Source organism: Oreochromis aureus, linkage group 19 (assembly GCF_013358895.1).
Source record: "Oreochromis aureus strain Israel breed Guangdong linkage group 19, ZZ_aureus, whole genome shotgun sequence".
Taxonomy (NCBI): Eukaryota; Metazoa; Chordata; class Actinopteri; order Cichliformes; family Cichlidae; genus Oreochromis; species Oreochromis aureus.
Window position 1 is genome coordinate 17084069 of NC_052960.1, and position 13777 is coordinate 17097845.

Below are 13777 nucleotides of genomic sequence, written 5' to 3' on the forward strand. Positions count from 1 at the left end.
CCTGTGAATATTGTTGCATTGGAAGTCAAAAAAGCCACCCAAAGCGGCTTTGTGGTTTAGTGACCTGACACAATTTATACAGCTGGAAAAGATAAAATACGCTCTTAAGGGGTCGAAGGAGAGATTTTTTGTTGTTTGGGAAAACATTGCTAAAACATTTAGAGAAAATTAAAACCATACCCACCTGAAAGAGGCTTGACAGCTGCCGTAAATCCTTGTTTTTGTGTGTGATTGGGATTAATTTTGTGCAAACTATTCCCCTTTAAGTGCACATCTTCAAATACGGTGAATTTCCTTGTACTTCATTTAAATTCATTTTATTCATTAATTCATTTTATTGATTTATTTATTTACTTTTTCCCCTCTGGATCGGTGTCCAATATGTTCTTGGGGTGGGGTAAATATGTAAAAAGGAGCATTGTGGCCTTGCTATATGTATGTCTTTGTACTACATTGTTGATGCTCAATTTAAAAAAAAAGAAAAAAAAATTCACAGCCTCGTTGCAAATTTCAAGTATTTTTTAAACTTTAGCTTAAAAGGGGTCTCAAAGACAAATCGTCACATCTATAAATATATAAAAACACCAATTCAAGTTTTTCAGCCAACAGAAAGCATCGTGAATGAAACTGTATCTTTTTAACCATGTTTGATAAAACTTTCCCTGCCCCCTTACCTGACCTATCTTCAGTAATTGTATGAATGGATATAGCAGTGACATTAACTAAGTCTTTTTGCAAACAACTGTTTAATTAACTAGTTGTCCTTGGTTGATTATCCCCTTGTTTTTATCCCCATTTAACTTGCTACGTTGTTGTAATAGGCATCTCTGTCCATAGGGTGGCAGTGGTGCATCCTTTTGAACTTTGTGTAACATTCATTCCTGGTAAAATGTATTTGCCCCAAAGCAGGTGTTAATAAGAAGATCAATATAAAATTTAAACCGAGGACAAACTCTTTCATCCGTGAGTGTTCTGTTGTGTGTAGAAAATTCAGCAATATTTATGCAACCCTGACAACCCAAACACCAATTACTAAGTGTAAACTTGTAGTAAAAATTAATTAAGCCAACCTCTGGGAGATTAGGCTTCTTGTTTTATTATTTTTTCTCTGAAAACCTTATGAACTCCTACTTAAACCAGAGCGAGGATACAGTTCACCTCTCTTGACACCTGCTTTTTTTTGGCAAATACAATGAGCACAGCGTTTTATCCTGACTGATTGGAGAAGAGAGTGCAGATTGACATGAGTAATAAATGCATGTGTGGGCTACAAACAGAGTAGGATTGTTTTCTATTCTGGTTGTTGATGCGGCACGCTGGCGTGTATTGATTAGGTTGTGAGAGTGTTCTGTTCTCTGAATCATTGTGTTTCCATCTCCCTCCCTCTCTGTCCATGGTCAGAGCTTCTTCATCATCGCAGTGTTATTACATGATGATACGGCTCCCTTCATTTCCTGTCTCACCAACAGCAATGCAACAACATAAGGGGAAAAAGGGTCTGCTTTTTGTGCCTGGGTGCTTGGGTGGATGAATGTGCATGAGAAAGCACAATCTGTCCTCTCCTCCCAAAGAAAGATAATAAGTGGAGTAGTTTTTATAGGCAGTCCTTGTAATGACAAATTATCCGTAGTTTGAGGGGTGATTTTTTTTCTCCTTTTTAAACTTCCCAGTAACCTCTTCCTGTTTATCGACTTAAAACTTAGCCTCACTCTTCTCTGCTCTCTTTTCCACGCTCTTCATTAGACAGCTCTTTGTGAGATCCCCTGATGTAAATTATTTAATTATTTGCTACAGCCACTGAACCTATTATACGGAAAGCTATGTAGCACAGTCAGTGAAGTGAGAGTTACCATAACACCAGCTTTTTTTGTAAGAAAACTGTCCTGGAAAAAGAGGCTAATGAGGGGGCTGATCAACAAAAAGCTTGTTTATTTTTCCAGGAGAGGGAACAGAATGACAGGAGAGAGAAATGGGCCGCTTGTTATAATAGAAGAAGATTGCTTGAAAGGACAAAAGAGAATCGGTAGGTAGAAATGGCTTGGTTGACTGTAATCATTATGCTTTATCACAGGTGCACGATCTCCATTGATAACACACAAATGTGTATTGATTATGTCACACAAGCTGGGACTCATATGCTGGTCTGTTTGCTTGCTTTCACCATGAAAGGGAACTGTGATTGTTCAGCAGGTTGATTAAGTGGGTAATTAATTTTATTTGGAATGAATCAGAATTAGTTTTGTGATCCTGTATGTGCAACCAACAGCTCACAATTTCCCCTTTCACAGCAGGTTGAGTGCCTCAAACCAAAACCTGAATTCTCTTCTTAATGTTGTATAAAAGTGTCCAGTTAACTCGTATAATAGACAGAGTTTAATAATAACTAATGATTAAATGCAAAGTGGTTACAACTTCATGGTTCACTTTTATACCCTCATCCAGCCCTAACTATAAGTTCTATCAATAAGGAAAGTTTTAAAGGAAAGGAAAGGAAAGGAAAGTGTATAACCTTAAAATTAGTGAGTCTGTCTCCTAAATCCAAACTGGGAGCTGGTTCCACTGGAAGAGGGGCCTGAAACCTCCCATTCTACTTTTGTAAACTCTAAGAACCACAAGCAAACCTGCAGTCAGAGAGGTGTTGGGATAATAAGCTGTCTTTAATATATGGTGGGCCCTAATTATTTGAGATTTAGCATGAGAGGAGAAGGGTTTCAAATTGAATTCTTAATTTAACTGGAAGTCAGTCAAGAAAAACTAATATGGGTGAAACATGCTCTCTCTTTCTAATCCCTGTCAGTATTTGTACTGTGGCATTTTGGATCAATTGAAGGTTTTACTAAAAAGTCTTCAGCTGATCCTTTACTAAAAAGCTTAAAAGGAAAGACAGTAGTTATGGCAAAACGATAATGTGTAAATCACAGTACTGCATCAGGGCATGCTTACGCCTTGCATGATGCAGCACTCTCACACAATGAATAGAGGTAGCACCCTGCTGCTTTCAGTTTGCTTCAGCAGATGACTGGCTTGATGATTTTGAAAAAACAACATGTACCACCTGCTTCTGCAGCATCCTCCTCCGGGATTCAACTTTCTGGTTTCTTCAAGGTGACCTTTAACTCTTTTCACCTGTAGCTATTCTCCGCAGTCACTTTGTTGTTTCGTGCCATCTCCACTTGGTCTCAACTCATATTCTGCAGGCTATGGCTCATGCTGCGCCAGCGTCCACCTTTTTTCCTTTCCCGTGGGTTTTGGAGAGCTCTCCAGATAGCTTTTCCCTGGACTTTACCCTTTGCGTTTGTGTTTCTGCCTGACGTCTGTCTTTTACAGAGATTTTATACTCTACAGTTTTTATCAGCCAACCTGAAAAGTTCACATAACATATTTTGGTTGATTTTATATCTAAAGAATGTAGCTTTAACAAACAAAGTGATAATTAAAATACTGAAACAGACTGGACCTTTAAGTACTGACGATACCATGTGCCATTTAAACAGAAAACAACAACAGCATTGTCAAGACATTAAAAAGAAAGGAATCTTAAATTTAAACAAATTTAAAATTTAATGTATTTAATAGGAAATATATTTTGCTATTCTCTGTCTCATCTACGGGCTTTTGGACTTTTTTTTTTTTTTTTGTCCCTGTACACCGCTGTGGCACGGCGTGGTTTGTGGCGCGGCTGTGGGGAAGGCAGACACACCTGACCTCGATCGGCTCATCACGCCTCCCATATTAAACCTGTCGGGACCGGAGGAGTTTGGTTGTTGTTGTTGTGTATGTGTGGCTGGCAGCTGAAAAGCTGCAGCTGAGTATTGGACCAAAGAGCAGCAACCAGGAAAAAAAGTCTGTAAACCAGTGAAATATGTGGTCAGGTCCATCATTCCTTTTACAACCACCAAAGTAGATTCCAAATCAAACAATCAATATGAGATCGACACGCAGCTTTAGTTAATAAAGATACTGACACTAATATTGGTTCCCAGAAACATTTTGATTCCTCTTTCGGAAGAAAAGATGTGGATGAACTTTGGAGCTGCAGACAAATGCATGGCAGAGATTGCAAGAATGAGAAATATATATGGTTGTAAAACATTTAAAACATCACCACATACATGAAGGATAAAAACAAAAACAGTCTAAATGGACTTGATCCAGGTTAAACACATACACTATCCCACACAAGACAAAAGCGGAATGATTTTCATATCGCTTTATGTCCTACACTTGGGTCTATGATCATCCCTTCTAGCTAAAGCCCTCCATGACCTTTCGTGCAATGATAGTATAGAAGCCATAGTAGCTATTGATGTGCACAATTTAGCCACAGTCTATGCTACACAGCAGCAGTAGTTGTATGTAGTCAGTGTCAAATATATTCCAGCTACGTTACCTCTCAACGGGAGGACTGCACAATCATATTCATATTTTTGATACTACTGATGCAAGGGAAGAATGCAGCTGATTCCATCCATCCATTCTCTTACTACATTATACAGTATGTAAAATACTATCAACCAAGACCAGAGGCACTTTTCTTCTTTCTTTCTGTTTTTTTTTTTACCAGTTATTCTAGTTAGATTTTTCATAGTTCACTGAGCAAACCTGCATGTTACACAAGAAAAGACTGACATCTGGCAGCATGTGGTGCACAGTGCAACAAGGTTTCCTACTTTATTGCTGAAACTCCTTGTCAGTTTAATAGAAAGACGAGTATCTACATTTCCAAAAGCATCACCATCTGAATTGCTAAGTAAATCACATACAGTAATACTGTTATACCACCCAAGTATTGCACCTTCTTTCATGTGTTTGTGACTTGCTATCTCTTCTAAAAGGGGCAGTCAGTTTGTCATCTCAGTGTTACGTTCACACAGACACTGACACTGTCAATCTTTGTTTGCAATGAAAGAGGTACGTTTTGTTCAACAGTTTACGTTCCTGCTGTCCCGAGTCATTTCTCCCACTGCTCCAGCGAAAGAAGAGAGCGCTGTTCTCCACTGGGATAAAAACTGCCAGTTCTTCAACCCCATGGTGGACATCAAGAATAAAGTTGAATTCCCTTTCATTATGTAGATCAGTCCTTTCTTTTATTTTTTGCCTTTGCCTCCCTTTATCTGTTAAAAGAAAAAAATTGGAAAAGAAAGACTGATCAAAAAGGCTGTCACAGCTGCAACTGTCAGTGCCATAAAATGAGAAATAGAAAGAAAGAGCAAAAAGGTGACGGCTCAGACTAAAGACAGGAAGAACATTTTAATCAGATTCAACTGCTAAGACTTAACATAAAAGCTTTTCTATCTTCTTTTCACGACAGTCGATATGATTGATTGTTTGGCACTCATGAGACAGTTCAGTGTTTTCTTACGCGTATGTGACGATAGCACTGGGTCACCAACACATTACACATACAGGAGCAGGTTAGCCGTGGAAACATGCCATGAAGCTCCCATTGCACAGTTTTGCAGCTGATGTTAATGCCAGAGGAGATCTGGACCAATACAGACTTTCACACACTATGTGTCATGATGACTAGGGTGGACTCAAGCGCAGGACTCAGAACTGTGCAGACAGAACAGGGTTTATTTACAGCGCCAAGTGGAATATTTACATGTACAGTGAGAGGGAGAAAAGGGGTCCAGGGATTCCGGGGGTAGCTCTAGGGCTGGGGAAACATACACGCTCACACTCCTTTTCAATCTGCTCATGAAAAACACACACTCAGTCCAGATGTCCACACCGTGCCTCACTCACGCTCTCGCTCATCCAAAGGGTTTCCAGGGAAGACAGGCTGGGGTCCAGGGAGGTCTGTGCAGGAGGAGATGGAGAAACTACGATTAGCCACAGAACCAGGGAGCACAAGGAAGAATGTCATAGAGAACTGGCCTACACAAACTGAGAATAGTACAACGATCAAGTGAGTAGAAGGAGGGTGAGGATCCAGGGAGGTGAGTACCACATCCAGAGCAGCCACCCAGAACCCTGACACTATCCGTCTCAGCACTCCGTAGATACCTTTTTACTAGTATTTCAAAGCAGTCTTGTTCTTTTTCAAAATCTGGTACTGCCATTATTTGCAATACATCTTCCTGACCAGCAGTTATTTCAGTGTGTCATGTAGCAGATACTCACCCTTAAGCTATGATTAAATAAATGTTTACATCTTCATGACATATGATCATGTCTTTGCCCAATTCCATAATTTATTATGCATAAACACCATTCAGTGTCACAATACATCATGTTAGTACCTGAAAAAAATAACCTGCTGCTGTTAACTAGGTAGCTAGCATTAGCTAAGTTTCTCCCTCCTGCTTGCTGAATTTATGATCCCTTCCTTTCACGCTGATTTCGGGTTGTGGAGCCACAATTGGCTGTATGAAATGTCCCCACTTTTGCTATCATACACTCATGTTTCTATTTTAAATATTAATTTAGTTTAATTTGGGTGAAGCACAGTGTTCTAAACTTCCTTAAAAACATTCATATTGCTCTTCTCCAGGGACTATTAGTCATATCTCTTTAAATTCCATCAACAGAAATGTAAGCAATGATAAGATTTGAAGTTTCGGGCATTGTTCCACTTTCCTACAAGTGCTTAATTTGAAATAAACCAACGCTTTCATGGTTTCAGTACACACTAGTAACAAGAGCAACGCACGAGCATGCAAATTAAAAGAGACAGCTAACATTTAGTCTAACCCTGATTCTTTGAAAAATGCACACAGCAGACTTTAAGAGAACAGCAACAAATCAAATATGCTCCAGTCAAGTAGTGCAAGTCTGCTTTGAGTAATTTCCTTAGAGAGAGCTTGTGATGGTTTATCCGTGGCTGCTGTGTTGGTGAGAAATGCGGGCTTGTTGAAGGTTGTGTTACCATAGAAACAAAACAGGATAAAGGACAAGACAGGATGCCTTGCATATTTCCCCTTGAATGTTCCTTTTGAATGTTTTGTGATCCTAAACACCTTCTAAAATATTATTCCAGCTTGGAATCAACTTTAGCATTTATAATTGTCTCATTTCGTTACTTGACTTTTAGATTTAACGGTACCTTGACAAATGAGTGGGGAAACGTGTGGGTTATGATAGTGGCTTTTAAGAAAGCCTCAATTCTCTGGAGTTTCTATCTTGCTTTCATACCCCATATTTCATTAGAGATAAAGCTCGAGTGAAAAGCATTCTTCTGAAATGAAATACCACTGTCTCATTCAGTGAGTCAGTGGCTCCTCTGACTCCTCTCTTCTGCACCGCTGACTCTCTCAGAGCGACTTTGCTTTCCCGTTTTCCTCTATCCTATTCACATTTCTTCATCCTATCTCCTCCTCACACTATCCTCTGCATTCTCTCTCAGCCTCTGCCCCGTCCTCTCTGCTTGGGAGTTACTCAGGTCAGAAAATGAGCCAGCTGCCCAGGCTATAATCTGGGGAATACAGGCAGCTGAAGACCAAGACAGAGGTTGACAGAAAGGCCAGCTTTTCCTGGTTGATAAAAGGCTGTGCTCATGCCTCAAGTCAGATACCATCCAACCTGACCTATAAATGTGCTTGACCGTTAGAAAGAGAAATGCATCTTCATATCTAGAGAGGCTCTATCGCCCAGAATGTGAAGTTCAGAATCACTTTGTAGAAGTAGAAATTTAAATTTGACTTTAAGACTCCGACAGACAGAAGAGATGATGCTGTATATTGGTTATTTTGAGGTTAACAAAATTCACCAATAACAGGAGAATAATAGGAAGCCTTTTTACATCAATCATCTGTCTACAAATAAACAGCTCTTTGAATGGGTAATTGCATAATTGTACATTACTTTATGTGTGGGTGTTGTGGATCGCTAATGAGGGTTTTGTTAATTCATGCTTAAAACCTTTTATCACTGCAGTGAAATTTTTTTTGAGGGAGTTCTTCACCTAAGCCCTGAGCACAGATTCAGGAATGTAAAATGTGATTCCTGCAAAGTATGGATTCACTTAATTAGCCTTTAATGGAGTATTTCAAAATGTGCAGAGAAAAAAAAGAGTTTTCTTTTGTCATTCTGCACTAATTAGTCCCTCAGTTACTTTGCAGGCAATACAGCAAGTATGGAAATTACTTGCCATTTTATCTCGCTCCATGGTTGCATGGCAGCACTGTACAAAGACTGGAAATTGGGATGAATCTTTTTTTCTGTCAAAGTTAGGCAGAGAGGCAGTTCTTGGAGGATTTGTGTGCCCTTTAGGTAGCGCAATGATCTGATAAGTGTGTGTTTTGTGTGTGAGAGAGTGTGAGTGTGTGTGCACAATTTGGCTGCAAAAATGGTCAGGACTGTTCAGAATATTTCTTCCTGAGACGTCTTGTGTGCATGCTTTAAAGCTGGAAGAAAAGAAGATTTTCTGGAATAATAACGTTCAATAAATTCATTATTTCTACCTCAGTTATTTGAATTGCTCATTTTTACTAGTAGCGGGTGTTTATAGGGATGGAAATTTTGGCCTGTCTGTATGCTACATTTATGTAGCATGCTTCATATATATCTGTATGACATGGTAAGTAGCAAATAAAAGAATGTAAATATGATATCTTCTTCTGAAAACAAAGCCTAAGGGAATAATGAATTTCCATTGACAACTGCTGCTGCCTAAGGTCTGAAAAAGAGGACATTTTCATTCCAGGATGAGCTTTCCGGAGCAGCAGCAGCGATGAAGTATTTATTGGAGCTGTCACTGGCCAGCGTAGGAGGATCACTGGGGTTGGGTTGTCCACTCAGCAGTGCAGTTGCAGGCATTATGTCCTATTATAATTAAATGAGAGCTGAAACTATAGCAGCTATTAACAAAGACAGACATAATAAAGGCTATTTATCTGTAATAATGCCAAAAGCCATTTATTTTTGGAGTGATCATTAATATCAGTATTTATTAATATGAATTTCTATAGGTGAAGCTTTTTTCATATGAATATCAGAGATTCAACAGCTCTGTACAGACATCATCTAATATTGACTCTGAATAATACATGCTTTAATACATGCTATTATGAGGATTATTGTGTTTGGTTGTCACAAAATCTTTCTTTGTATTTATAAGGAGACTCAGTCTAAGAATGACAACACCAGATTAGTGAAGCTATTTGTTTATTGTGTATGTATACAGTTTCACACCCCATCTAAGAGCAGAAAATAAATCACTTTCTCAATATTTGTTCAGACAAAAGTTTAAAAATGAGCATGTTTGCAGACTTATAAATAAATATGATTTCCATGCTTCATTCTGTTTAGGTTCACCTGTGGTTCATCTGCTCTAAACTAGGTAGATAATCTTGAACAGACAACCCTTGTGTTGTGTGTGTGTCTGTATATATGTGTGTCATTCCCGACTTCCCTTCGCCCTTCCACTTTCTCTCTCTACTCCTCTCACCTTAAAACCCAGTATTTTCTCTGCCAGGAACTCCTCATTGTGATTAACATTGTTGGGAGCAGAAGCCTACACACTGTCACTGGAGAATTTTTTGTATTTCCTTAAGTGCATCAATCCTTCACTGTGTGTTTGTATCTGTGACCTGTATTCAGTATTAGTGTCCTTTGCTGTTGTTATGGTAGCTGACATTACTGTCTGGCATTGCCGTCACTGCGTAAACAGGTGGGTAGATTTAAAAAGGGGGTTTATAAGGTTAATGTGTACTTCCTTGGTGACTGTCCAATTCCTTCATGAAAGGCTTTACCTGCCATGTGTTTGTTAATTGCTAAAACCTCAGTGACCAAAATGTTACAGTGACCTTTAGTCACCTTTAATATCATGACCTTTTCCTGTCCTGCATCTCAGAATCATCCAGTGGAGAGAATATCAAAGGTTAATTGTGGCATGACAATGCAAACTTGCAAGGTCCACATTAGCCTATCCACTACAACTCAAGGGTAGGTAGATTTTGGATATCTCCGTTCTGAAAATCACAAAGGGAATTTTTTATCATTGAGATGGCAACAGAAATAATGTTTCTTGAAGTCTGTGAATTGCCAACACTTAAAAATACCATTACACAAATGCATGTGTAATTGCTGACATTAGGGACAATTCTATTTTGCCTATGTTGCCCTGTTATAGTTCATTGTTTATTAGATTCCCCTTGTGTCTTCACGCTTGTGTTTAAGTCTCCCTGGCCCTTCATGTGTGTCATGTCTGCATCTCATTATGTTTCCTGTTTTATTTTGAAGGGGTCTGGTGTCCCATGTTCATTGTGCTTAGCTTCCCTTGTGGCATCATTATGTTCATTCTAATCAGCTCTTTCCCCATGTGTTTCCACTTCCCCTCATCATCTCCTGTGTGCATTTAGTCTGTGTATTTTCATTCCTTCCTGGTCAGGTTGTCTGTTGAGTTCTCGTCATGTTTCCATGTCTCCATGCTTCCAGTTTTTTCCATGTTTTTCTATGTTCAAGGTTTTGTTCTTTGTCTATTGTGTTTAGCATTTAGTTTTTCCTAGTGTGCATCTGCCTTTTGTTTTGTACCTTTTCCCAGCCACAAATAAATGGCTTGTCTTTTGTTAAATTATAGTTTTGTTCCAAGTGTCTGCGTTTGGGTCCTCTTCCTCCTTCCACACAATCTGCCAGTGCAAACAGAGACAGTGTAGACACAACACTGGCTCATTCCTCGAGTGTAGTTAGTGCTTTTTTTAAGCTTGAAAGATTTGTAGGTTGGTGTTAAGCAGCTTAACAGACAACAAATATTTTTCTGAAAATGGTTAGGTGCGGGGACTGAACTGAAAATGAGTAAAATACCAGCCAAAGTCCAAAGAAAAAGCCTGGAGAACTACTCAACACGACTTAAATGACCAAAATGCCTGGCTTATTTGAAGCTTAAGACGTTTGCACAGTACTGTAATTTGTTATAGCTGTGTGTGTTTTTTCACTGTTACACCGCAGTTCTTTATACTCTAATCCTGCTTTAAACAATTATCATCATCATGAGACTTTTTGTAGCTCTGAAAACTCTTCAGGACCGAAGACTGAATTGCTGTATCACAGATCTTTGGAAAGCAGTACAAAGAAGTAACAGATCTTCAAAAAGCTCTATGAAGGTGTGCTTACTGAAAATTTACTCAAAGATTTGTAGCGTTTGTAGAATCCACATCAAAGGATAAGTGGTCTCAACTGGTTGCAAATCCAGGCTTTCTGGGCGTAGAAAATATCAGGTAGTGTCACAAATAGAAATTTGATATATGAAGCTTCTTAGCTGAATAAACACAGAATATTCACACTCAGAATATTGCCGTTGTGTAACAGCACCCCGAGGATGCTATGTTTATATGTTTTGGTGGTGGTGGTGTTAATAGCATCGTTTGTTGTTATTTTCAAAAGAAGTTAGGCCCTTATTACAATTGTTCTTTTTATCCAGCACTCACGAGAGATTTAAGAGCGTTAGTGGCATTCAGTAATTTTCTCATTTTAAGGCTGGTCATGCTTTTGTGCAGTGTGCCTGTCTCCACAGGGAGAAAAACAATTGAAGCGCACAACTAAGACAAGCTTAATGCAAGATTAATAGTTTATCCTTATGGTGGTTTGCACTTTCTAAGTATCATTCTGTGTTTTGGTTATACTCTATTTATGTACCAGCTTTCAGTGAGACAGGGGATGCTGGGACATAAAGACAACGACTGGCTTTACAAGGCAATCCAATTAAATTAAAAAAAAAAACCAAACAAACTAAGAAAACCATCTTAACGAAAGTCAAATTCTATACATGGTTTAATTTTGGATGTCATACATAATTATGGCATTTTGTGGTATCCAGAAAACCAACAGTATCTTATTGTAAAAACTGATCTTGTACAAATGTACTGCTCAAAGATAAGAGAGGGAGAGGGTTTGTGTTCACATTTTGTGATTTTCCCATTTTTGAATTTAGCCTCTTCAGCTATTTATCATGTTTTTAGCCCATCTGCCGTACACCGGTGTTTCCTCTGTGCCCATTTTCGTGCTTGGTTAACCTTCAGTCTCTGTAGTTTCTTGTGGATTCAGCAAATCGTTCTTTCCCCCTACTCCCTGATTTTAACTCTTTGTGTACTCTTTATATGAATTTGAAAGTCTCATTTGGTGTTGAATGGTAAGCTGGGTGGCTGGCATAACTGCCACCAGATAACTTACAGTGCTGATGCCAATACTTGACAATGCAATCCACTTGAAATAAACCAAGAATAACTTACCTGTGCCATAAGGCAGAGTTCTGCAGAAATGTGTCTGAAGCTCATACATGTTTTAAAGAAATATCTTTTACACACTCCTGCTGTTCTGTCTTCATACATTAAACATGAGTTCCCAGCTCGGGTAAAAAAATTAAATAAAAAAATCTGTAGGTATGTATCTGTGCACGTACAGGAGAGGAATAGAACAAGATAATCTCTGAAACAATCCATTCACATTACTTATTCATTTGTATTTTGAATATTTCTACACTGAAAGCACGAGTATACACAAGTGACTCTAATCTCAGTCGACTTAGTTTATCACTTTTTATAAAGCTATGATTCAAGGTTCACAGATTCCTGGTGGTTGGGGAAATGCATTCAATCTACCGACTGATTGCTTTAGTTTATGATGTGATTGCAGTGCTTTTATTCTTGAACAAGTCCTGTTAAAACGTTCACTGACTTAAATGTTTGTTTTGGTCTAAAAGAAGATTGCTTCTTTTATTCTAGTATAGCTATTGTATCACCATAATTAATTTAATGTCAGCTTGCTTGTTGTGGTATTACTACTCCATTTTGTGATTGTGATATTGTGTCTGTGTGTGTGTGTGTGTGTGTAAAGACCTGCAAAGACTTTTGAACAGCTGTTACTTTTAAGTTCATGTGGTCTTCAGGCACATTTGGCTCAGTATTTTTTATATTTCAGGACTTTGGTTCATGACTACATCGCCTACAAATAAAAAGCAGTCCTCTGAGACAGTAAATACATCCCATGATTCAGTAGCTTGCAGAATCACCTTTAGCAGCAATAACTTGAAGTGATCAGTGTCCATTTGACTTTATTAGTCTCTCACATCATTTTGGAGGACTCTTGGCTCGCTCTTCTCTACAGTATAAAGTCTTTCCACAGTATTTTAATAAGGTTGAGGTCTGCACTTTGACTGGGCCATTGCAACACCTGAATTCTTTTTGTTCACACATTCTGTTGTAGATTTGCTGCTTGTCTTGGGTTATTATCATCATTGCCTCACATTTGACTCTACAGTACTCTGAATACGGAGGAGTTCATATTTGACTCATAGACTGCAAGGTGCCCGGGTTTTATGGCTGAAAAAACCATCACAAATCATCACCTCTGTGCCCCTATCTGTTGGTGTAAGGCGTTTGTGCTGCAAAATGTGGTGCTGATCATGACCAAACATCTTCACTTTGAGCTTGTCTGTTGCAGAAGTCTTGTGGTTTGTTCAGATGAAACTTTCTGCCATTCTGCAGTGTTCTTTCGGAGAGAAGAGGCTTTCTCCTGGCAATCTGTCTAAACAAGCCAGACTCACTCAGTCTGCTTCTAATGAATGAACTTTAACATTTAACATCCTAAATGAGGTTGGAGAGTCTGAGATGCAGCTCTTAGGCTTCTTGCAATTTCTCTGAGCATTTCACAGTCTGACTTTGGGGTGAATTTGCTAGTATGTCCACTCCTGGGAAGATTATGGCACTCACTCACTTAACACATAACTGAATGCTCCAGATCAGCAAACAGCCAACTTTAGCTTTTACACTGTGCTGATCTGAACATTTCGTGAGGAAGGTGCTGAGAGAATGTGCAATTTTTTTTGTCATGACATTAT